Here is a 26,408-nt window from a genome sequence, read left to right on the forward strand (position 1 = left end):
CATTTTTTTTTTTTTATAAGGTTGGCTTAGTTGACACAGAGGGGAAAGCGCCAATAGACAGACCAGTTTTATTTGTGCCCTTGGACACATGCATCACGCTAAAAATTGCTGCTTCCCGATATAAGCCTGTTCTTCTTCTACCATTAACTTTTTTGGCTAACACGTTGCTTCCACTAGTGGTCTATTTTTATGACTTTTTTTCTAAAGGTGAAAAACCTAACTGAGTCTTTTCAGCTAATTCAGGGCTGATGCCCGTTGACACCGAAGCAATCATGAAGACCGGTAAGACACCTCCCCACTGAGAGGAACAGGCTATCTAATCTAGCCCACCTCAATAGGCGATACCATCATTATTATTACGGCAACGACAACAAACAGCTAGGCATCTCGTTGCGAGCATGACCAAATCTTGCCGCCACAGTAATCATGTCCCGAATTTCTAATATTAACTTCAAATAGTAATCTGTCACCTTTTAAGGCTTCATGTCAACTTTACTGGCTGTACATGACTGACGACCACCTAACTAGTAATAGTATAACGACAACGACGACGACGATGCGATGTTTGCACCAGCGAAATAAACGCTCCGGCTATTATAGTTATCACTGAATACCTAGCCAAATGAGCAGCGCTAACAAAACTGATAATCACTCAACCCTGCAGGATATTTATCACGAAAAATTATTAGCGATATCCAACCGGCTAATCTGATGCTCGGTCGTTCATCTTCACCAGTACACCGTAATAAATGCCTTCGGTGGCTACCATCAGTGAAATGCCGAACAGAAAAATAGAATCAATCCTTGTGCAATACAATCCACACGACGTCATTCTCTTATGATATTCAAGCAAACAGAAAACGCTGCTGTTAGTTAAGAACAGCGACTTTCGATGTCTGCCGCTAACCAATGACTACACCGCGTGCTCTACCACCGGTGGCGCCCCCTGCCGCCGTCTATGAAAAACTTAACTAGGCCGTCTCACCTCTGTTTACAAACAATAGCAGCACAATAGAGGGAAGAAGGTACAGCAACAAAACATCCTTTCTTCGTTCACGCTCTCCACCAATCCTCCCCGTCGAGCTTTTATCCTTGCCAACGCTGCGAGCGGCGGTCGCGCTAGCACCGGCTAGAGCCTTTCCCTAGTAGAAGCGACGAGAAATTTTTACTGTGACCGTTGTATGCTATGGTTGTCGTTGGATTAAGTGTAGTTTGTGCGTCACAGTTTGAACACGGTTTCTGTTAGGGCTTGTCATCTTCCCATTTTCAATATTTGTGCGTCTATTGAAATTGGAAAATCCGTTGGCGTAGCTTCCACTGATTTATTATCGAATCTTCGACACGAGAATTTTATAGCGCACCGACGTCCCCATTTTATCGTAGTACTGTTCTGTAAATTTCTTTTGTGGTTTAAGTAAGGACAGGCAACTATGATAGCCTTGCCGTTACCGTCTTTTTGTCGTTTACTGACCTGCATCCATTTTATTATACAAAAAGTTATAACTAATAACTTTTATATGTTGTAAGTTATAAGCAAGTTTAATCTGATTCAATGATTGCGACGTATTTTGGTAAAATTTTTAAATGATAGTACTTTATGATATCCGCTTTTGTTCGCATAAAATGTCTCTGAGATTCTGAAATTTTTTGCAATCTGGGCGTATCGGCAGGAAAATGACACTGATAAATAAAAGCAGTATGAGATAGATAGAACAAAAAAATTACTATAATAGTCCTGTAAGAGTCGTAGGTAAGAGAATGTTAATCGCGGCTAGATTGATTTATGCAGTGACTTGCGTTTAAAGCTTAATTATCTATAGTGTGTTTTTAATGCACGCCTGATTTAGAAATATATCTTTCGACCGTTTTCTATGTTAAGTAAGCAAGTCAGCGATTTAATATGATAGACGCAAAAACATCTTGCCAGATCGAAAACAAGTTTAAATAAAAAGAAACTACATTCAGCGTTTTTCACGACGGGCTGCTGCGAAGGCAGCAGACGGACAAACTTACATGCCGATACGCGTTTTCGTGCACAGCTACTATCATATTCGTCACCCGCCTAATACTCTTTAGGAAATAGCTGTCGCTGTACGTTATATGATAAAGACTTATATATGAATATATTTTACCTTACGGTACGGGCACTGCGCATTATAAAAGGGTCCGTGCACAAGATATCAATCATGCTTAGTGTTTTATGATAAACAAATTTAAAGACTGATTAGCCAAATTCACCAATCTAAACTAAAGTAAGTTGGTCTCGGTAAAATAAAGGTTGGCCTTCATAATGCCTACATGCTACAACCTTCCAGATCTCTATATTTCGAGCTATACGTCCGACGCTGCTGTTAGACATTCCATTAGAGGTCTGGCTGCCAGCATGAAAGAGTGTGTCGATCGCTGAATTCGAATATAAATGAGCATCCTAAATTCGATTCATTTGCTGTGTTCACTCTGTCGAAAAAAGAAAACATTGGAGCACGAAGTTTATCATCAAGGCAATATCCGATTAAAAAGTAGAACTGCAGCGCGTATCTTTCTTGTGTTTTTGCCTTCCTTGTTCGACAGGTTTGTACAGACACATAATTCTGCTGATACTTTGGGGGCGTTTTTTTTTAGTTGACTAGTTACTTGTTTTTCACACGTAATCTTAAAAAATTCACTGGGTGTGGCCACACTTTTCGATCCGAGCGAAGGACGACTCGCGCGGATATTTATTTCCAGCTAGATCTTTGTAACATCCTGCACTTGGCGCTCCCAAGCACGGCGCAATGGGTTGGTGAAGCTTTTCGTTCTCTGGCTCATAACAGTTATGCCTATAGATCAATGTCGGGTCATAAATAACTTTCACTGCGTATGGACATTGCATACGTCTCATTCTACGGCTATATCATCTACGAACGCGTGGATGTGCGCATACTGAGTCGTCATTCCGTTCCGGAGAAAACGGTGCGTACACTGGGATGTTCTCACGATCCCTGACTTTCACTTGAGCCTTTGTGACGGCGACATTTCCCTGTTTTCCGAGACGTATACCATCAATTCTGTCTTCACCTTCACCCCCATAGGAGGAAAAATAACCCTTTTGCGGTTGAACCAGCCGCGTGAACTGTAGTGCGTGCGTCGTTCTCAGAGTCTTCAAAATCGACAATTACGTAAGTCTACACAACAGTACGAAACTCTTATCCCGACTAACTAGTATGAAGAAAGGCCCTAACATTATTATACTATGTAGTTGAGCTCGTCGATTCTACTTCAACAGTGATTCCCACATAGGATTTCGCTCGATATCTTTCAACGCATTATTTTGAGGAATAGGAAGAGGCACCTGTTATCCGATAAAGTTTTCATTTCTTTGCTAGTTTAAAGCCAAGACAAACGGCGTCTCGACTGCATATAATCGATATCGCTGCTAAGTCCTCTATTACCTGTAAAACACAGAAAAGAATAGTATGTTTTGTTAATTTTCTGTTGTAAAGCAATACACTTTTGGACACAGGGCGCTTGAAATCCTTTTTCTAATCGATGACGTTATAATATGATACAATACATATTATGTACACTTAATGATATATATGTGCAGGGTCACTGATATGGCGTGAGCAGAAGATGCAGGTTAATATCATTTTCATATTAGGAAAGCTGGACCGACCGGTAATTTTTTGTGTGTGATTTAGCTTCCGAACATGCAGAAGCAGATGGGAAGCTGCGCTGAAATGAACGTTAAACGTGAGAACGCAAAGTTCGTTTAAGGTTTTGTGTTGTTCGGAAGCCAAGCAGCAAAGGATAACGCGGTCGCGTGTCATTTTGAATTTTCTGGCTTTTGCTGCCAGCGATTACGGCGGCGCTAGGTGGCATGCTAACGGCGGTACTTCGAATACCTACAGCAGGGAAATGACTGCGATCTGCACAAACATGCCGAATTTTTTTTTGATGTAAAAGCAAGCGTAGAAAAATTCTTTGGCTTCTAGCTATAATTGCGTAGCAATAGTAGCCCACGCTTACCTTTCAAGGTCTTACGTAGCTGGAGATGGTTGTGGGTTGCGATGTAAAGGTATGTAATTCTTCTAGTAACATTTGTTTTGTTGTCGTAGTATTAGTGGTTTTAGCAACTATGAATAGCATTTGAGGCGATGAATATATTTCGTAGAGAAACGATAAAGAAGATACAAGTTTAAAAAAAAATCAAACACCTATATGATTTATCGCTCATCGCCCTTCCGATAAGGCACGGGCGGATATTGTTTCTAGCGTTATTTTACTGTAAATAGAATAGGTAATAAAGAAATGCCATAGTCGTAGGATAATTATTTCATTAGTAACTTGAATTGAATTGAAAATCACTATAGGGAATCATTGCAGAAAACGTTGATAATAGGCGCAGAACCTACAAACCGGCAAATTTAAAATTTGAAGTGATACGTAGTAGTGGAGTTTCGCACTTCATGGCGAAAGTAATACGATTTATTAAATAAATACGCCGTTACTCTTGAGCCATTCACGAACACAATTTGTATATTACGAAAGAACAAAGTAATCTGTTACATTGTTGCGGTCAGCAACGTCTGTAACAAGAATCTACCACTATAGAATGGAGACGTTGACTAGTAGATCCAGAAATCGTTGGTCAGCTCTTTCTGATACTGCCCCTCCACATTAATTCTTTTTCCGCTTTCAAGTTTTCATAAACGCGTCACTGTGTCAGACGCTTCGGCCTGCTCACTATGACCACGCCTCGCAAAATTTCCCGATTTTAAATCTCAAAAGTGCGTCGTTATTGCTCTAACAGCGCAGGAGTCGTACGAAAGAATCGATGGTAACATCTTGTCAGTTTCTGATTCGCATCCATAGCTAAGTGATACCAGACACATATTCAATCATTGACCACTGGACGGGCAGATACGCGGACACACAGACGTAGACACACGTAAATAGATAAATCCATTCACAACTCTCTCCCGTTCGTCTGCCGCTGATTTCGTTCCTCATTATTTCGTCTTCTTTTATCGGTCTGTTCGACATAGCAGTCCTACTATCTGATGTTGATGACGATGTAAAATATATATGGCATCGTGGCTCATGTTTCGGAGCCGCACTGCTCGAAGGCAAGGTTAGCGGCTACCGTTATTGTTGTTGCTGCGGCGGTATCAAAATGGATTCGGCTATCCAGAATCCCCTTGAGAACATCAGCGCACCGACGGCCCCGATGAAGCAGTAGAAGTGACCGCTCGGCCTTGCCGTTATCCTTCCACGCTCACCGCTGTCCGTCCACTTCTGTTATGCTGTAGCGTAAGATCCACCTCAGCAGGTGACAATTAATATCAAAATCACCAGCGCCACGTTTGGCATACGAGAAAGGGAACGATCATAGTACCATTGTTTTCGGCTCACTGGTCCCTGGCCAACTGGCTATAACGATCCCGTAGCTACAACATCAGAAACGACAGGAACGGGCCGTATGTAATCCAGACGATTTAAGCAGGTTTGTTTGATTTGCTATTTCGAAGACCTGGCACACCTTTACTCTCACTCCTCCACTATGACAGAATGTCAGGAATCGAGTTTTGTATTACTGCTTCTTTAGGCCGTCATATTCCATCATATAAAATGGCGCACTAATTAGCGACGAAGTAATCGATCACGTCCTGATTCTCGGCCATTACTTCAACATAATTTCATCCCCAAATACTGCAAAATTACCGACGAACACTCGAACACACTACGCCCCATTATGGTAAACTACAGAAAAAGCCTCAAATAAAAACGACCGTGAATCATCATAACCGGATCAACAGTTACAACAGAATTTGATTATAAAATGGTATTTCGTCGAACGACGTATAGCTTAGCTTAGCACAGATCGAAGTATTATATAACATATGCGTTCCGTATCAGCCCTTTTCCCTTTGGCATCCATACAACAAAGGGCCGTTTGCATTGATACCTGTTAATAGTGATTCGTCGAAGAACCATGACCATGCTGTTTGTTCACGTCGCTACAGAAGATATAGCAAGCAATAAATTGTATTATCATAAATAGACTAGCTTTATGCATGATTCCCATTGCATCCGTACCCATAACAGCAATCCTGGCCATTGTGGAAAATATAAATCATACGACTATTTATTTTATCTCGACCTCCGTTTCGCATTTCTTCGTTACGTAAATAAACATATTCAGAACAGATCAGTGATGCGTATATATATATATATAATATATATATATATAGAGAGAGTCAGATACTAGCGATGGTCCTCACTGGACATCGTTTGGATCGTGTTTGATGGTCCTTCTAGTAAAGATCTAGTAGGTAGGTTCTAACAGTAAAAATTAGCGAGTATACACAGTGCGAAGAATCGTTAGCATTATGGAACGACTAGTTTTGTAATAACAGATCTGATTGTTTTGCCATTCAATCAATCACTCCTAAACAATAGAGATCACGAACGAAAAAAATATATGTGGACATCTATTTGTAATGTAAAGGCAAGCGTTTATGAAACATCCGTCACAATTACTATGACTATTATCATTAACTCGTTATAATTTAATTATGCTGGTTTGCTTGGTACGTTACAATGGATCCACAATTAAGGCTCAGCACTGCACCAGGTATCTCACCGAACAAAGTAGCTGAGAAGCATAAAAATGACTTAAATCAGCTTTGAAAGAACTTCTTAGAGACAAAGCACGCATTCACCACGTCTTGACGAATAGAAAAGGCTAAGCTTCAATAGCCAAAAAATTTTTCATTTTTTCCTTCCGTTAAGCGTCTTCACATCGTGACTGCCATCTGGTGATGTTCTCCCGTTTACCCCGGTTGCCCCGCTCTTTTTGTATTAATCACAATTACTAATGCTATTGCTAACAGCGGTGCTATTTAGCAACGAAGTTGAGTCTGCTTCTTCCCTTCCTGAATCTGTTGATCCTGCAGCTATTCCATCAGGGAAAAGGCGAATTTCTATATGATCCAACAATTTTTTTCCGCTTACTATTGCCACTGCTGTTATACGTAAATGCTACGGTAAACTTGTGAACAGTTGTCCCAGCATCATCCGTAACTGTGCACACTCCTGCCGTAGTAACAAGTATATGGATATATTTATTAGCATCACCGGCTGGTGACGCCGGAAAGATGAAAAGGCGATTCATATCGTAAGTCAGGTAGATTTCTTCTCTTGAATATAGGAGAGAGGGAGGGCGGATAGGACGGGACGGACTAAGAGGGCAAAAAGTCACCATGAAAATAAAGAAAAGAGCAAAAACAGCCGTAAATATTCATTAAGTTATGATTGTCATATGGGTGATGACGACGAAAAGACCATCTTTCTGCTGCTGTTGCCGCCGCGCCGGTGATGATGGCGGTAGCGCTGTTGCTGCTGCTAATGATTTTATTGACGCTGGTAATGCTAATGCTAATTTAAGTGTCATTCTTTTAGAAGTTGTTTCCTTCGCCCGATTCGACTAGCCGTCATGAGCACATACCCTTCCCAGTAACACATACTTCGACGTAGAGGCAATGGGCAGACTGGGCATAAAATGGGTAATAAAAAACATCCAGGGAGAAGGGGAAGCTAGTAGTGAGTGCGTAGTGCGAGACTGAGGGCAGCGGGGCCAGGGAGAAATGCAACGAATGATCAAAAAGGTATTTTCGTTATTTTTTTCGTCTATAAAAGAGGAACTATATTCACCGCAACCGGAAGAAAATAGCTTGCATCGGTGACTGGATGCTGGACCATCGCTCTGCTACCTACGACAGCTAAACGTAGCCCGTACGTCACCAGCCAACGACGAAGCAGCATCTTCGTCGTGGCGGTCGTCGTTCGGCTGTTCGCTGATGTTACCTCAGCTTCGGTGGTGCGATGGGGTCATCCCCCGTAGGTTAAACTATTAGCAATGATAAAGAAGTATTGTGGAACAGCATCAGCGGCATAAGCGTCAGCAGAAATGGAAGCATGGGAATAATAATAGCTTCGGTTTTAAGCATCAAAGAAATGGCAGCCAATGGCGGAATTACAGGTAGAGCGAAAGCAGAAAGCAATTCATTATTGGGGACGCGACGGCTATCGGAGAAGAACGCCGATTTTCGGGAAAGAAACAAGGAATTCCTTTCGAATCCAAGTCACAAAAATAGCGAGAATTTAACTAGTCATCGATTATCAGTGCGCTAATGTAATAAGCTCAAGATAGTAACCAGCTGTGCTGGGCTCGATAGCAGACTGAGCCATTACCTAACGATTCTGAAGTATATTTATTAGTAGATATGAGTCAAAATGAGTCAGCCTTTCCTTATGATGGAAAAGCACCAAATTATATGAGGCAGTCTTTCACTATTAACATAGGTTGTGCGTATGTATGCGCTTAGCGAATTTAAACCAACGAGCCTTTGGTCGTGTTATCCAAGTGCTATTTTTCAGCTGACCTAGCCACCACCTAAGACATACACTATTACAAAGTAAGTCGCTTATAAATCGTCATTTTCCCAGCGCTACCCTCACTTTCATCCATAGACATTTAATCATTTTTACCCTACGTCCTCCAGCATTTCTTTCGTGTCAGATCGATTGCACGGTAAACAAAGCTGACCCCAGCTTCGACGATGTGTGAACTACAAAATATTAAAGTCGAAATGAATACACATGCACGACAGGTCCAGACTTTTATTCCGTCTGCGGCTTTGAAACACTGATAACCTAAGACCTTCGTCGTTTTCTTCCCATTCATCAGCAGTACCATTACCATCATCATCGACGTTCTATTTTCGCGAGCGTCAAGAACATTTCACTGCACCGTCCACTGGTCGAATCCGTTAGCGATGGCTGCCGCTGACTGACTGCCATGAACAGAATCTGCAGCTGTAAAAAATGCAGGAGTTGCCTGAATGGAGACCGCCTTCCTTGTTCTCGTGCGTCGCGTAAGTCGCAGTAATTTCTGCAAACATCATCGCGATTGTTGCTGACGCTACTGTTATAGCGAACGATAGTCAACATTTCCATTGGGAATTATTCACTCGGCTATACACAAACCAGCCTGGATATCGTTGCTAACAGACTGCAACGCCACCACTGGCGCGCATATACAAAACTCTACATCAGGCGACAGACGCTGATCATAGCGATACGACGAGGGTGACGCTGAGAAAAAGCAAACGGTAACATCATAGATATACTACACACAGAGAGGAAGACCGTACCGAGTACGTTCAGAAAACCCCATGTCACCCACTGAATGATAGAAACACCAGAAGAAAGCGGCGCGGCGCCAGCGTATCATTACAGCGGACTGCGGTTACAAAATGACAAGATCAAAAAGAACGACACATCGCTATAAATCATCAACGGCTACAGCATTCGCTTGTTTGTTTAACCTGCATAAGACCATTTAGGAACGTCGCTGGCAGATCGTTGTTGAATACGAATTCGATAACTGGGTATCTAGAGAAATGCACAAAAAACATAAGTGCAATACCGATAGCGACAATCGCTCCAAACGTAACTAAGCTGAATGTTTCAGTAGAGAATTGAGTAGCTAAGGGAACCGATCACTCTCGTAACTCGTAATGATTTTTCCATTAATTCCCTAGTTAATGAAGAAATAATTGCTATCAGAAATTTAAGCTAAACGCTTGGTTGAAGGCTCGAGCGACGAGATGTAGTATAGATCACAACACGATGACCTATGTTCTTCGGCAGTACCTACAGGCGACCGTCGCGTCATGACCACGTAATTCGTAGATCATAGTTCTAGCTGAATACATTGCAAATATTCCCTACTTCAAGAAAAACAAACACACGGTTATCATGAGCGCTTCATACAACATTTTAATAATTAATTACGTACGTCGCTGTTTTTCGGAAGCGTTGGAGAAAAGGTTAGCTCCAACTTATACTTTGCATATAAACCGTTCGAATACATTAGTGCTCTCTATACACTGACCGTCTGTTGCTATATATATATATATATATATTAGAGATCTTCTTTTGATAGGAGCGTATCCAACAAAGAGCTAGGCCTCTAGTTCGTTATCGTACGTGAAGCCAAACGTACGTGAAACATCATATGGACATGTTTCAGACAGTGGCCGTTAAAATTGGCGTCGCCCTGGAACCGTTTAAAATACTCACGATATAGTCTACGCATCATTTCTTCTCGTAAGCTTTTGTTTTTTTCCTTATCTGTCTTCCATTAGCTGTCTCCTTCGGCAGTCTGAGTCGATCTTTCCAGTGGCGACACAAACGTCCACTAGATACGTCCTTCTAAAAGCACTGGAGGGATCTCTTTCGTGCCCACTTTTCCAGCCTGTTCGGTTGCCCGCGTCGCCCACCTTTGCATACGCAAAAGCCCAAGCAGAAAGTTCGAATACGGTCACGGCTTGTTCCCCGACTGCACTGCATTGCCCTTTGTAGCCACGAGCTGTGGTGTGATGATCGCCTCAGATGCTACTGGGGTGATCCGTGGATCAATCAGCGGGGGTATGTATTACGGATGGGCGGCACTGATCGACGACCATAGGCACCACCGCTTACGTTATGAGTTGTTCCAACAGCGCACAAAATAAATCGAGGTTCACCATCTAACAGTCGCAGAGGCTTTATATGAAAAGAACAAATTGAGGATTAAGCTTATAGGTCGAGTAAAAGCTGCTACAATGCCTTCGCTGTCTCTTATATAGTACAAAACTCAATTGGACCATCTACATATCCATAATCATCATCGCATCACCGGCGTAGTAACGATCATTTATCACTGTCTCCATTACTAAGCGAAAAATTGTTTTCACAGTTAAACGAAAAAGCCTACTGAAAGAGATTGTATAAACAGCCGTATTTGTTTTTATCCGCACAAATATAAGCGCTGCGTTACCTCTTCGATAAGCGTTAAATATTATCAGCTGATTGGAAATACAACATAGGAATGCGACAAGTTCAGATGGGCATTTGACGAGGCATTTTTCAAATAGAGACCGCAGAACAACCGTCTGCCCTCATTCAGCAAAGACAATCCGCGTCACAAAGCTTTTCTCTGAATAATAGTAAATTAGTAGCACAGTAAAAGGTATCGGTGGTGCTAACTGGTTAGCTGGTAACCGTAATAACTGTTCAGAAACGATGCTTTTTAGTAATATTAAATCTTACTAAGTATTTTAACATATCTTGAAGAAAAGAACTTTGAATAATAAAAAAATACTATATCTACTGCTATGAAAAAGACTTTCTTTGAAAAACATTATTGGACCTTTACAGTATGGGCTTTAAACGTCTACATCGGGTAAACGAAGGTTCTATTTATGGCTAGCTGATCATCAGTTAAATTTAGCCGTTAAATTTTATAAGTTAAATTTAGTCGTAACTTCGAAGCGGTGTTTACGGTAAAGAAAGTGTGGAAGATTAAATTCGAAAGTTTTTTTTTTCGCGCTTGACTATATATGCGACGAAGATCTTATCTCAAATATAAAAACAACCTCGTACTTGCAAAACAGTTGCTTTACGCTAAAAACAACACGACGTTTTGTTCAAATTAATGTATTTAGCTGACAGGAACGGCTAACTGCTGAATCTAACATGTGTTTGTATTTTCCTCTGCTTTATAATATTATTATCGTACAACCCGTGAGAGATTGTCGGCTATATCTATATATAAGTAACAGCTTTGCTGGCCTAGGGGAGACATATCGTTTCCTCCTGTATGTACGAAGCACTCTGCGGGTTAAGTCAATGTCCTGGCCGAGAAAAGCTGCTCTTCGTTTCGGAAACACCGAAGCAAGTACCTCAGATCACCTGTTATGTTTATCTACTGGTGCGACTGAATCGGCCCTCCCAGCTCGCGTTTTGTTAAATTCATCACCGCCTCAAACTTACGATAGCTCTGAAATGAAGCACGCGCGTGTCCCCACACGGACACTGAATAATCTGCCAGTATAACAGCTGGCGAATCGGCGATGAAAAATGTTTTGTAAGTAGCAGGACCACGCAGTCGACACACCTGCGAGTGAAAAGGACCGAGCGCGTGGTACAAAAACACGTCATTCAGCTTTTCATACTCAAGCGTCCAGAAGCAGTTTGTACAATGGTCTCATGGTTATCTATTTGTTATAGTGTTATGGAATGATGATACACAGATTGATAAGCCTTACAGCTTATCATATGAACATGCTAGCTGATGATGTCACGCTATCGGTAAAAATCCTTTCTTTATTCATCATAACAACGTCATGTTGACCTAATAGTAAAATCATCACAAAACAAGTATCAGAGACAAGCAGCATCGTCGCTCTACCATATGCAGTATATGTTAAATAACCCTGAAAAGGAGACAACTCCAAAAAAAAAAACACTAGTAAAACAATTGGCCACTGAACCATAACATAGCGGATCGTATGCCGTACGCGCGTCAATATAGTTATACGAACTCTTGATTTATGTACTGTACACACAAACAAAAATGTACATATTTCTGAAAGCGTTTCAGCTGCTTTTGTTGTCAGCAGAAGATTGAGAAACGTAGCCAACTGCCGGGGGAAGAGGGTGGCGGAGGAAGGCGGGAAATAGGGTGAAAGAGGTCTTTAGCATCACGAGCCGCCGTCCAGAACCGTTGCGATAAGTGCACTGACGATTAGTTAGTATGGTATGCTCATATCAGCAGTTGCACCGTCCTTGCTCTGGGCATAACGACTACGATGTCGAAGAATGTATTGAGGGTCTGTTGCTACTGCCGCCATAATGTAGCTGACCATCGACGAGCAGTTTCTGTGTAATAACACTACGAAGTATAGATACAATTTGCCATTGAATAATATTATGATGTTCTCCATTTCAGTCCACCCATACTGCCGATCTTCGTCGTCGCCATTATCTTAGCTCAATCTCAGTCTTCTTGATCTTTTTCGTCTTTTATCAGATCGTGATCGTTCTCGATTAACGTCACTAGTACCTACAATTAACAGTACCTACATATTCACCGCGTTCTGTCGCTTGTCGATGCTTCTTAACCGCCGATCTTTTCATGCCGCGGGCCTACGATAATAGTAGCGCTAGTGTTAGTAGAATGAGCGGTTATACGTAGATTATAAATCGCTTCAGAATACGTCGGTACAAATACACTGCCATGTGATAACATTATATAGACGGGATAACATGCCAGCCAATCTCCCCCGTTACCTCTTTCTAGCAGCAGCATTATTATTCCCTCTCTGTTTTGATTCTTCAGCCTGTTCGCGCAGTCGTATGTTCTCGCCGCTAGCATAAGCAGCAGGAACAACTTGACAAACAGAGCTGCCCAAAGTAGCGCCCTTTGTCCTGCCACTGTTTAGCTACCGCTTTCGGTACTCTTGGAAACTGGGTTCGGCCAACAGAAATACAATCCAGCCATGAGCGAAAAGGAGCAATGGCGGGAAAATTAAACCGTCGCAGGTCAAATGAACCGAAAGACAAACAGGCCGACGATCATAGAACTACGCGCTGCACGATATTCGTGACTATCCCTCTCGTAGGATTTTCGGTAGCGGTCAGCACCCGCAGCAAAGTCATACTCTTAGACGTGGCTGAACACGAGTAGACCCGTACTCGGCTCGTTTATCGCTCGTACGCGTGCACACATGCATACACGCACGTACAAACACTCGGACAAGATTACTCGCACAAAACGCTCATACAGAGGAGCAAGCAGTAATGTAATATTATCGCTTTTATCGTTGTCAGCGTGGTTCTTACTATTGTCTAGTACGGCTTGCTGATCCACGTATATCCTGTAGTTTGTCGGAACGATCACTGCCTTGCATATGATCGTGATATAGGGCCTACAGGTTTTCCGTGCGTTAAACAATAATAATGATCCTAATAGACAGTGATGATTATTTGATGTTTCACTGTTGTTATCACTGGCTTTCCCATCAGCCTATTTTTCTTTTACTGAATGTGGCTTTCTTTTGGCTCATCATACGCGAACCATATAGCGGAACGTAAACATACACTGATTATATATATTCAAGAAATTATGCTTGCTACGATATAGTGGCGCAACGATTTTTCCTGCTTTTTAACGCAAATGACAAAAAGAGAGAAATTGCAATATTTCACTTCGGATGATGCCGCACTAAATCTGAGGTGTCGCTGGCACGCTCAACTGGTGTATCTCGTTAATATTTAATTGATATATCATTATGATCGGGCTGACTGAAAATCAAACAAATCAAACAGAGTTATCTCTTCTAGAGCTTTTTGCTGTTCCCATGTGACGCAACTGAGATACACCGTTACATATTGGGGGTGTGACACCCTAGTATATCAATTTAGCGCATTTGATTTTAGCATAATTGTACAATTTTAGCATCAATAGGTCAAATTAGAACGAAATCATCCTCGGTCGTCAGCTTCATCATTTCGATCGTCGCACAAATAAAGCACTACTCGCAAATTTATGGCTCATAATAGTTATATTGACGTATAAGGGCCGAAGTTAGAGAACGACAGCGGTATATACGTTTTTCATACATGCGCTTACCTCGATAACGCGGTTGCAAGATGAGCGAAAACTCCACTTCTTGTATTTAATAGAACAGAAAAAATTTGGCCGTGATACAAACTTTGCTACTGCTGCCCTAATATCATTGAAACAAGCTTCAACTTTCGGAGTTGTACCGCTACTCAATTGGCGCACGTTGACCGTATACTGTACGTGCGAAGCGAAAATCAATCTAATGCCGATGAAGACGGCGGCAGCAGTATCTGTAAAATGAAAGATTTTTGCTCGTCGCCGTTACTAGTTACCTACACTTTCGCTGCTGTAAGTGACGGTTCTATGGCAAACAGCTTGACTATAGTGGCCACAGCGGCAGTTAGCTCAACCATAATAACAACAACAAAAGGGGTCCACCGATGCTACTGCGGTTTTAGTTATAGGTTTGCCCAATCGTCCGTCTACCCGTCCACATACCAATCGTCTGCTTTCGAAGCTAAAAGCAAGACTCTCGTTATCCGGGCTGTCACGCGGCGTCACTTTCAATTTCCATTATGCCCCGCCGAGGGACGGACGCGTGAATCCAGTGGCGCTACGACGAAAACAGCAGCAAATGATCGAGAGAGACCAGGCTTAAGTCAGCCAAAGGGAACAAAAAAAGAGAATAAAATATCGCAGAGCTGCAAACTGTAGCTTTACTCTAGCTAACATTTATGGCCATTGACAACTGGAAACTACGTTAGTTCTGGCAAAGGGTAGAGCTCTGCAGCAGTAGCAGCGGCCCTATCGCTCTAGCGTAACATGAAAATAAAGCGAATAGAATTGAGTCCCTAAAAAGCTGCAGCATGACGATCGGCTGGTTAGTAACTGCGCTCCCATTAAATTGGACATTTCCAGTGACTACGGGAACGACAAGTTACTTATGACGATGATGGTGATGATCTTTGCTATTAATTGCCGTCTTTCAACCCTTGCCTCGACAAAGCAGTGAAAATTAGCAGCAGCATCGATAACGATAATGACTACTGCGTCACATTAGACGCAAGCGTACCGAAAATTGTTCGTGTTTCTGCTACAGGACCTCTCCACTAGCATAATAGTCGCTCCCCAAGACAAGGAAAAGACGCATAAACGAAAAAAGCTGAGAGGCCAAACACTGCACTGGAAAAATACGCTTCGGATTGGCAATGTTGTCCGAAGTTGTCTTTGCCCCACCTCATGTCGATAAGAATGTCACTCTGGTCTCTCGCTTCCTTTCGTTATTTATAGACGACTCGATACGTTGAAAAATGTTATTTGATTACCCAACATTGTTTCATGGCAAGGAGCGTTAATCCCTTCATTTCCCTCTCTTCTTTACTTAGTCGCATCTTCGTTGCCTTCACACTGCAATCGACAAATGGTCAATGACGTACTGTAAATATACCTTCAAGTACCAGAAAAACCAGAAGTGATGTTCAACTTTATACGCTTATCGCAAATACTCGCACAGGCAGGTTAACGGGCAAGCAAGTAAACGATGATTTTTAGCCCCCCACGCTACGTATCCATTGCCGCTACCATTTCCTCCTCCACTGCCGCCGCCGCTGCTGTTACGCACCTTCGTGATGGTGCGTCGTTTTCTTCGTTTTTATCGATTTTATTTTTAAACCGTACGGAACGCTTAGATTATGTATAGCCAAATGCCGAAGTCCGGTCAAGGAAAATAAATGAAGTAGTGACTGCGAGCGGTCTTCTCGACACAGTGGTCTTAATTCAGCTTGGCCTGGTTAATGGCATAGAAGAATCAAGATGACGGATCGACGAGATGGCAATAAACAAATAGGTATAACCAGCTGTGCGAAAACAGCCCTTACGATCACCCAAAGTCAGCCTCGGTGTAGATGCTCGTATTTGACATTGACTTTACCATGTAACACTTTTCATTGATGAGTACAGAGTAACCGAACTTCGATGAAAAAAAATGGAAATTATGTTGATTTATCGATAATAAGAGCTAGCTCAAAATTTTACGCTATTCAGCTATTCAACAGCTAAAAGTGCCAACGTCACAATGGCAACGATTAAGCTAAACGATGACAATTTAGAGATACCAGTATTATATCTAGAACGTATAAGCTTGTTAAGTATAGCTACTGAAAACCGTGTGTGATTCCGAAAATTATAGATCATTCTACTATGATTTCTATACTAGTTAGTGGACAACGAAGACCGCTCGCAGAACCTCAAGCGTGATGATGCGTGATACAATACATGCACACTAAACACAACCATGTCTTTATATCATGCTTAGGGTTAAATTGCGTAAGGAAAAGTTCGTGGTGTTGTGATACAGAAAGAAGATTGAATTCGGCGATCGTTTCGTCCTCGGGTGGTCTTAACATAGTGAGTGACTAATGTCATATTTCTTTCTATGAGCATCGATTATCGGCCTTTTACCCATATTTTGGCTCGGACTGGTTAAGCAAACGTCCCATACAAACTGCTAGTTAGATCATTTTAACCTGCCATGACCATCGATACCGCCGAGGTTACCCTACTAGACGAAACCTGGGGCACCGACCATGATATTGAAGAGTATCTTCATAAGCGTATCCGATCTTTCATTCCTTCTCTCTCGCTCGCTTACTTTCCAAAGAAGGCCTCTTTAACAAAAGTCTTAAGGAGTTTTGTCTCTAGGACGGCCATTCCAATTCGCTGGTCGATGCAGAGGTCGCCTCTCGTGCGAGTTCCTCTATTTAACTAGTACGAGCCTGCATACTGGGCACACATGACGCCACCAGGTATTTTCGTTGGGTGACATCTGGTCTTTGTCGACCGTTCAGGCGGAGGAATCTCCACCACACAGCTAGAGTCAAAATGGAGAGGTGGGGTAGAAAATATGGGCATATGTATAACGGTTGCTAGCGAATCAGTGTCATCATCAGCGCGCAAAGACGGACAAGTACACCCTATAACTCTAGGGAAGAGAAACTGTCTTCTTCGTGCTGAAGCATCAGCGAAATCTAAACGACACTCATCGAAAGAATTGCTAAAAAGCCCTTTCTCCAGGAAAGACCCATATACCGTACCGAGACAAATATGTACCGACCATTCTACACCAAGGTGTGCATTTTACCGAGATTTCGTTCCCGAACGTGGCAAATGATTTCCTCATGACACGACTACTACATAGGTACATAGAGGATTACCACGCCTACGAACTAGCCACCGTTTGTTCTTCTTTCAACTAAGTATGAGGGTCTCATGCACAAATGACAGCAACGGCGAACTGATGACAAAAAAAGTATTAGGCGTTTGCCTTTTGGAGGGGTTTGCAGAATACAATCTACAATTTACAATCTAATAACCGACTATACCGATGGCTTCACAGAAGACAACAAGTTTTATAAACTTGTATATATACAAATATATAAGCACCGGTCAGCGTTCATCAAGAGTGAATGTTGATCGGTGCTTCGATGGTTATGAAATTTGTATAAATTGAAATTCTTAGCTCATATGAATGAACTCACTTTCGACAAATACAAACACTGTATCGAGCAGAAAAAACTGCTCAACTACGCATCAACCACTTGCTAGATATAAGTGATATATAATATTGGGAGATTATGATTCTATCAATCCCGTCGGATTCGTCAAACGAAAGATGATGCCTAACTGAAAAGATCGTGGATATCGAGCTATTTTCCTTGCGCACAAGCGGGCTCTGCTTGGTAAAGGAAGCTGAACCATCCGAGAGAGTTATCCGCTTCTATTGTTTAAAAGCCGTGTCCTGCCTATGACATTATGAAAGGAACTTCGAGGGAGGCTATTTGGCTGACAACCCTTTCCCTGAAGGCTGCAGTATATTAAAAATAAAGGTGTGTGTCTCTTGGTTGTGACATAGTAACCCGTTAATCAGCTAAGTAAGTATACTCACCATCTAGCACTGATTGTCTATTGTTAGAGTTCGCTATAGATGAAAGTAGATTCAGATTTACGTAGTTAACCTTCAGCACGCCGTGTAGTACGGCGGAAGTGATCGGTGCCTTATTAAGTCATATCTTCTATTGTGAATCATTTGGTTACAGGTACCGATTGTAAAGCAAAAAAAAAAAAAAAAAAAAGTATGTCCAATTGTCCGATGAGTAAATATAAATAAATCATATGCTGGCTTTTAGATTGTATGTGCATCTCGTTTTATGTCTGTCCATTTATTATTATCATTGATGCGTCGACGAGGCAGGTAGCTCGCGGGACTTCTAATGATACGATCTTCGGCTAACATTTACCCGAGATTGAGTAATTTTTCAGATGACTTAAGTTATTGAAAGGAGCTGTCAACGAGATAATCAGCTTTGAGGTATGTTCTCCCGTTACGAACCCATCATTGTCCCCTATTTAAATATAGTAAAAAATTTCTATAAAAAAAAGGTGAGATTATTCATCTCCTACTTGCCATAGGATATCATTCTACAGACATAATCGCGGTGTCTGTATTTTCGTTATTGTATGCTCGTAACCACCCCAGAAGTACTACGAATCCTACTAACACCTAATTATAATTCCAGCATTACCGTTCTCCAATGAGTCGGATCGTACCCACAGATAGATCTTTCGCATAGTTCATATTTAGCTTCTTCAGTAGCTTTGGCCCTTTCTCTTTTCTCTTTGTCATTTTGGTGCCCCTGAAGCCTTCGCTGCTAAAGTTGCTGCTAGTACCGCCTGTTCGGACATCGGCAGGGTTAGGATATTGGTCCGGCCACAGATTGGCCAAGATAGTTGCTGGCGGCCATTATAACCAAATAATACACACACAACGTTATTATTATGGGAACGATAAAACTGGAACATCGGAAACAATGATAACAGTCAGCATCGCCACGTCGAGCTGGCATATCGATCGCCACGGCAAAACATTACTTATCACCATCAATACGTGCGTTGGCGCCCATAACAACAACAATGCGTCTCTCAGCTTACGTGCTTGAGTGTGGCCTTTCGTACAAAGTCGAGCAAGAAAAACACTGCTTTACAACCTTCCGTCCTATATAGGAGTGGTTCTTCATCGAGTTTGGAAGGTATTGCCCGAATTCTGTCAAGGGTAAAACCGAGATCCAGTGGAGGCCTCGATTTGAATGCTTCTGAGAGCCCCAAGCAGTAAGGCTTTCTATACTTCGATAATGGTAAACTATAGTAATATTGTTTCCGTGATAGCTTAGTGGTTTAACGTATTTGCCAGTTAATCTTAGGGACACGTTGTGGCCTAGATTCGAATCCAGGCATAAACACAGTTCCTTTCATGCTGGGAGCCAGCCGTTTGTAGAAATGCCTAAAGACAATGCCGGACTTGAAATACGACACATAGAGACTATAGTATTACCTAGTTCATCTCGTGTTGGGTCGGAAGTTCTGCTGCTGTAATTCGGGCTGTAAAAGCTATGCAGAGTTCAGCGAAGCCTTCGAAGTGATTATGACAAAGTGTGACACCGTTTTTTCGCATACTGAGCGGAAAGCTGAAGGAATGCAGAGAACCATGATGTTGGAGAACTATGCCGGCGTACGAACGGCAGCGGAACATGAAAGTTCCTGCTCAAGCAAGTCAAATGTCAACAACAACAAATGACCAGTGCGCTAAATCTCTGAGCGATACTGTTGATTGTGACGGTCATGATGATTGTGGTGATATTGATGTTTTTGACATCGATAGTCAGTTGGAGCATTCGGGCCCCGATTCATGCCTACCCACCACGACTGATCCGAAACACACGTGTGTAATCTGTGCGGTTCAACGCAACTATCGACAACGAACCGCAGTTGCCGCCGCGTGGCCATGACGATCCACTGACCCAGCTACTGAAACGCTACCAACAAACAAAGCAACAGCAACAATCGTAATAGCTGAGGTTGTCAACAACATAAGCAGCCGAAGCGGGGCAGCGGTTTGAAATGGTGCAGGGATACCCTACGTGGGGCCGGAGTATTCCTGGCGTAAGGGCTTGTATAAGCTTTAGACGTACTTCGCGTCCGTTTCTCCACAATTTCGAAGAGAAGAGGAAAAAAATAGGTAACTGGTGGCTTATGCAGCTGCTACTGCTACTGCTACAGCTGCAGTTTGTGCCTTAGCCTTCGTCACCTTCTGCCCTCAATCGAATAAACCTGTCAACATTGCCACCGCCCATATGATTACGCGACGGAGCCACGCTAAATGGACGATGGACGATGAAGAGCTATGGCCGACAACTTATTAGCACACAGCAGACCACTCTATATTCCACCCATCAAGTGGTAATAGTGATCACAGCTCCAATAGTGAAGCTTCAGCCTGCTGCTGTTCTATGATGCACGTGCTGCAGCTTGAAAAGTGGGCCTGTTTGTAGTTGTGATAGGGTTGCTATGGTGGGTATGGAGCCGGTATATACAAATCGAAAACACCAATGGGCATACCGTTGCAGCGCGGGACGAAAACACCGGAGACACGACAAAGTGTCTGACAAACGGTGCCATTTCTAGTCAGTCGTCGTCATCATCACAATGATTGTCTGCGGAATCATCGACGACCACATTACTCAATCTTTAGAAAATGGAGAAATCGTACAAGGAATATAAAGCACAGAAGAATTTTAAAACAGGTTTTTTTTTCTTTTCATATCACCATCATTGTCAATTACTATTAACGGAGAGTGATAGTATATTAGGCAGTAACCAGACAGTCAACCGCAAACACGCACACACGTCCGGACTGACCCATAGTCATGCGGCTGATACCATAGAGCAATGACAGCATATGAGGTACATCTGAAGAAGCAAAAGGAGGCGGATAAACATTTTTTATATATGTTCTAAAATCTTAAGTGTAAAGTGGGCAAAATCTATGCGTTCTAACCGAAACACACAGACAGACACGTACATGGGCTCCTTTATAGCCCTATGACATGAGAGCTTACGCTTGCCTAGATAACAGCGCGTCGAAACGCATATGGTAGCCAACAGACTATCCTAGTTCGGTTTTGTCCCAGATCGTGAGTTAAAATAAAACCGAAAAAGTGGAGATAGGAATAAGCTATCACACTATGCACGTCATATCATATTCCTTTCAATTCGTATAAGTCATTGTTTAAGGAAGGATCGAATTTTCGGGATGGCAGAAGCCAAAGATAGTTTTACATGGGATGACATCCGTGACAGCGGTGGCATGCTGGTCATAGCGGTAGGGGAGCCAAAATTGGTCGGGGATCTGCATGAGACGACGAGTCTACAACAAAGGCTGCAAAACAACAGCAAACATCTACTTAGTGATGTACAATTGAAACGCAGACGAAAAGACAATCAGCTTTGACTATGGCATATAATATATTAAGTGTACTATAGTATTATCGGCTACTTTCCGTAGACTCAGGGAGTTAAGAGAACATTTCTATTTAGCCATACATTTACATAAGAACTAGTGACCCACGCGGTAACGCGGTAATAAACAAACAGCCTATAAATATAGCCTAAAGTATAAACTATACCGGCGCTACATTCACGCAAGTTTTGTCATATACACAATTTAAATGCAATTGTGTATGCAGAACGAATCTCCTAGCGATTAGACCTTATCTATGATCAAGTTGCTTTTGCGCTTGTAAAACTTGCACTCTGCAGAGATGGCTCTCGTGATTTTTACTGCCGAGTACATATACGTTACATAACTAAACCGTTATACATCCGGATAATCTCTGACTAGTAAGGTATAATTTTTGTTTCTTGGATTAAGCAAGGCTGCCTTAATTTTAAGGTTTGATCTGTATATGCGCATCAAGAAATAGCGCTTAGTACGGCATAGCGTGATAACGGTTGATCGAACATTACTACGCGATCTCCGCATAATAATTTGGTATTATGGTTTTTTTTTTTAACAAACCATTTACTGCTTTGCCTGCAGCTGAACAAATCACAAAGGTTCAAATCAAACAAAATCAAAAATGATTTTGTTTTTGGCCGAATGCAGAATATAGGCACCAGCAAGCCTGACTCACAATTATCATGTCACAATATATTACGTTGTTGTACGCATAGTAAGGACAAGTAACAGCTGGGCAGTCCCCTATTGGCGTGTGAGCTGGCAGCAAGTTCACACATGTCACTTGACAGCTCGATCTTGAAATCGAGCGTCGGCGGTCAAGGTAGCGATGTTCTTTCAGGCGATAGGTCCATGTTTCACCATCCGATTTAGCAGGATCACTATGACACAGGCTCTCTTATTTATACGTTGCAGCACATTTTCTTGAGATCTACGCCAATCAAACAATACGGTGGTTCATCTCCATTTAAATGCAGAACGCTTTTTATCTCCGGTTTTTTCTTTCCATATTTCATAAAGCTTGCGATTACGGGCCACTCATGTTCATAGAGCTTCAGCTATTCGTATAAGTTTTTCCATGTTTGCGTGCGTGTGCGTGAGCATGTGCATATGGGTGCCCGTGTGCGCGTGCGCATGTGTCTGTGTCTGTGTGTTGTGTGTTTCGTGTCTCCTGTGTGAGTGTGTGTGTGTGTGTGTCTGTGTGTATGCGTGTGGGTGTGAGTGTGTGTTTATGTGTGTGGGTGTATGTATATGTGTGTGTATGTGTATGTGTGTGGGTGTATGTTTGATGTGTGTATGTGTATGTATGGGTGTCAGTGTATGTATGGGTGTCAGTGTATGTATGGGTGTCAGTGTATGTATGGGTGTCAGTGTATGTGTGGGTGTCAGTGTATGTATGGGTGTCAGTGTATGTGTGGGTGTAAGTCATGTGTGGGTGTGAGTGTGTATGTGGGTATCAGTGTGTATGTAGGTGTCAGTGTGTATGTGGGTGTCAGTGTGTGTGCGTTTTTTCGTGTGTATGTGTTTTTGTGTGTGGGTGTGTTTTTGTGTGTGTGTGTGTGTGTGTTTTTGTGTGTGTGTGTGTTTTTGCGTGTGTGTGTGTGTCTTGGTATATGGGTAGGTCTCTGTACGTGTGTTCATGTCTGTGTGTGCCTTGATAAGTGTGAGTCTTGGTGTATCGGTGCGTGTGGATTCGTGGATGGGTGTCTGTATGTGTGTACATCACTTTATGTGTCTTAATGTATGTGTGTGTGTTTGTGTCACTAACTGCTGTGCGCGCTAGATCCAAAATATGCAGCTGCAACTATTCTGCCATTAATAACGTATCTAGTGTAATCTACCTTTGCTGCTACTAACCCTGCCTATCCTATCCTGTCATAAGCAGTGGCGTCAGGAATGGAGTGGATAGAGGCGAACGGCTGTGTTACAAGCCCATCTGGTTGATGGTCGATTGTTCCCACTAGCGCAGTCATTCAGCGTTTGGAGATATGCTGTTAGTGGACGACTGTACACGCATACACCATATGGAGTTATGATACGGGTAGGCGAAATCGGTGCGCTGGTTGACCAACCGAAGGGCCATGGTAGACACCAGGCATTAACAAAAACAAAAAAAAGTATGAGTTTATATTGAATTTCCAGATCGTATAGCTAAGCCGAATAACATGTCAATACGTCTTTTCTAAAATAGTTGTTTGACTAATACCAAACTCTTCCTTTAATAGCAGATCTGACAAACTCTGTCCGAAGCCTTTGTTACGATTCACTACTAGATGGTTTATAAGCTTTGAGATCACTGGTTTGTAAGCTCATTGGTGCTTTACAAATGACCAGCGTTCACAGTTACTTATCACATGCGACATATTTTCATACATTTCAGCCGCGCGATGCTGTTTCACTCAATGAGTGTGGTGCACCCATCTCAAACAAATATTCTCCAGACCATTTCTTTCTTGATTCGCTGCTATTGAAGATAATAAGCTTAAAGTTACTCAAGATCGTTGAATTTAGGTAATAAATTCAATCGACCAGATCTCTACGAAATAAAAACAGCTATCGTACGTACCACCGTAACACGATTTATAAGTCGGACAAATTTTCATATAGGAAATACAGTAGATGGGTAGGAAATTTCCATGTTATTCACAGATTCAACAAACTCATTACTTCAGTGTTATATGCGCTACAATTATCTCTCTTCACGTAATTCGCCACGTGGCTGGTCAATAGAAAGCCGTTGGACGGTGAAGTTCAACCAAATTGAATTGGATCTACTTCAAACGTGTACAAATCCTCGGAAATGTTTAGTGCCCTTAACCTCATAGGTAGTAACGCTACAATCGTCCGTGACGTAACGGACCAGATCGAAAAAGGGCCGTCTAATGCTGTATTAACGTACGCTGCACGAAAACGAACGGCTAGATTGGGTCTATCGGTCCTGACCATTAGACAGGCGAACGGCGGGTGAGCACGCAGCCGGCCAAAAGTTGGGGTGCTCCGAACTACGAGTGCGTCGATGCGTAGAACCAGTGGACCTTTCCCTCGTGTCCCAGACAGAGGACTCAAATGTTCCCTCAAACAACGACACCATTCGTCTGCTGACCCAGGTCGACCGCCAGCCGTAACGACCTACTACCTCTAGCTGCTTATTTGTGGCCCGCTCTACGTCAACAGATTCGGCACATAATGCCGGGATTCGTTTATTCGATACGATTTTAGTTCTTCCACATAACGTACACACATTAAATAGAGCGGAGTCCTGATGAAGACTTTCTGGACATCGAATACCCAAACGGCATTTTATTAGCTATTGTCAATTATTACCCTTAGGTGAGTAAGTCTCCGGAATCATCTATTTTTACATACATAGCATGCCCTCACTAGGAATCCAGCTAGAGTGAGTCTCGCAGGATTTGACTGTGGTTTTTTCCAATAGATCTACAAGACGGCATGGCAACCATGCAAGCAGCCATTATTAATCCTAATAATACATTCTTAGTTTCCTATTTTCTTCATTATTAATAATTTTTCCAACGCTGAGATTGGCATCATGCTCGTTGCTTGCCACAACAGCGCCCTCACGCGTAACAGATGCGCATTAGTCACCCAGACTATGTGTCGCCAACAACTAGGATCGTGGCGTATGTCAGAATAAGCATGCTTGATTTTACAATAACATTTGCTTCTTCACTCCAAAAAACCCATTTTTTTCCTTTATAGTTATAAGAATATTTTCTAGAGTAGAAGCAGAATGAACCAGTGGTACACGAAATATTACTACGGTTCGCTACGTACGTAAAACCATACGATTTCAGAAATAGGCACGGGTCCATTAAGTATAACCAGCCTAATGACACTACTCCTACCTTTGAATGAGCTACTTGTATCTAACTCTAGCAACACGAGATTCTGAATGAGGAAGATCTAACTAATGATCGACAGTGGCGCGTTTTGTGATGGCTGTAAAATCCTTCAACCTCAGGCAACGCTCGTTTTCGTTGATGCTGAATGCGGCCGAGCGTTAATGATAGCTGCCGGCACAACAGGGTCGTCTCGAGCCCTCGAGTTTAGCCGTCTGCTGCATCGATCACTGACGCGCGTGGTGCCAGCCAGATATTATACATGGCTCCTAGGTACCACTAGTGCAATTACTGTAAAAAAAAATAGCGCTACCGTTCTTACGACGTGCATACCCGCTATATCGTTTGCCTAACAAGATCTGCGATCGAAGCCTCGCTTCTTTACTTTGCCATATAGATCGACTATAGGACCTGCGAATGTTTAACAGAGTAGAGCGAAATAACGTTTCTGCTGGATTCTTTTCATAGGGCCTGAGAGAGCGGAACGTATGGTAATTGCTTATTGAATAATGCAAAGAGCAGACGCCTATTTTTGTTGTCGTGCAGTTCTTAGAAAAAATAACAGCATTGTATCAGTAAATTGATTACAATTTATTATTTACGTTCCGTCGACGGACTCATCTGTTGGATACATATTGATATAATATAATGCCATTATATTTTGAAATAGGCTCATAATTAGGATCAGCAACATTATCTACAGATTAAGGAGAACTACTAATATATATAATTAATATATAATTAATAAGAAGTACTAATATAT

General features: G+C 42.2%; 1 protein-coding gene and 1 long non-coding RNA gene across 6 annotated transcripts in view; both read right to left on the reverse strand.

Moving 5' to 3' along the window:
- The window catches only part of baz (par-3 family cell polarity regulator), a 116,592-nt gene that overhangs the window by 56,802 nt on the left and 33,382 nt on the right, over positions 1 to 26,408 (reverse strand). The gene's annotated exons all lie outside the window — the stretch shown is intronic.
- Positions 12,178 to 26,408, reverse strand: part of LOC111243036 (uncharacterized) — a 20,458-nt gene continuing 6,227 nt past the window's right edge. The window contains exon 3 of the long non-coding RNA XR_015319419.1: positions 12,178 to 13,017. This is a non-coding gene — a long non-coding RNA (uncharacterized LOC111243036). The remainder of the gene's footprint in view (positions 13,018 to 26,408) is intronic.

This window comes from Varroa destructor, unplaced genomic scaffold (genome assembly GCF_002443255.2).
Source record: "Varroa destructor unplaced genomic scaffold, Vdes_3.0 BEIS01000001.1, whole genome shotgun sequence".
Classification (NCBI taxonomy): domain Eukaryota; kingdom Metazoa; phylum Arthropoda; class Arachnida; order Mesostigmata; family Varroidae; genus Varroa; species Varroa destructor.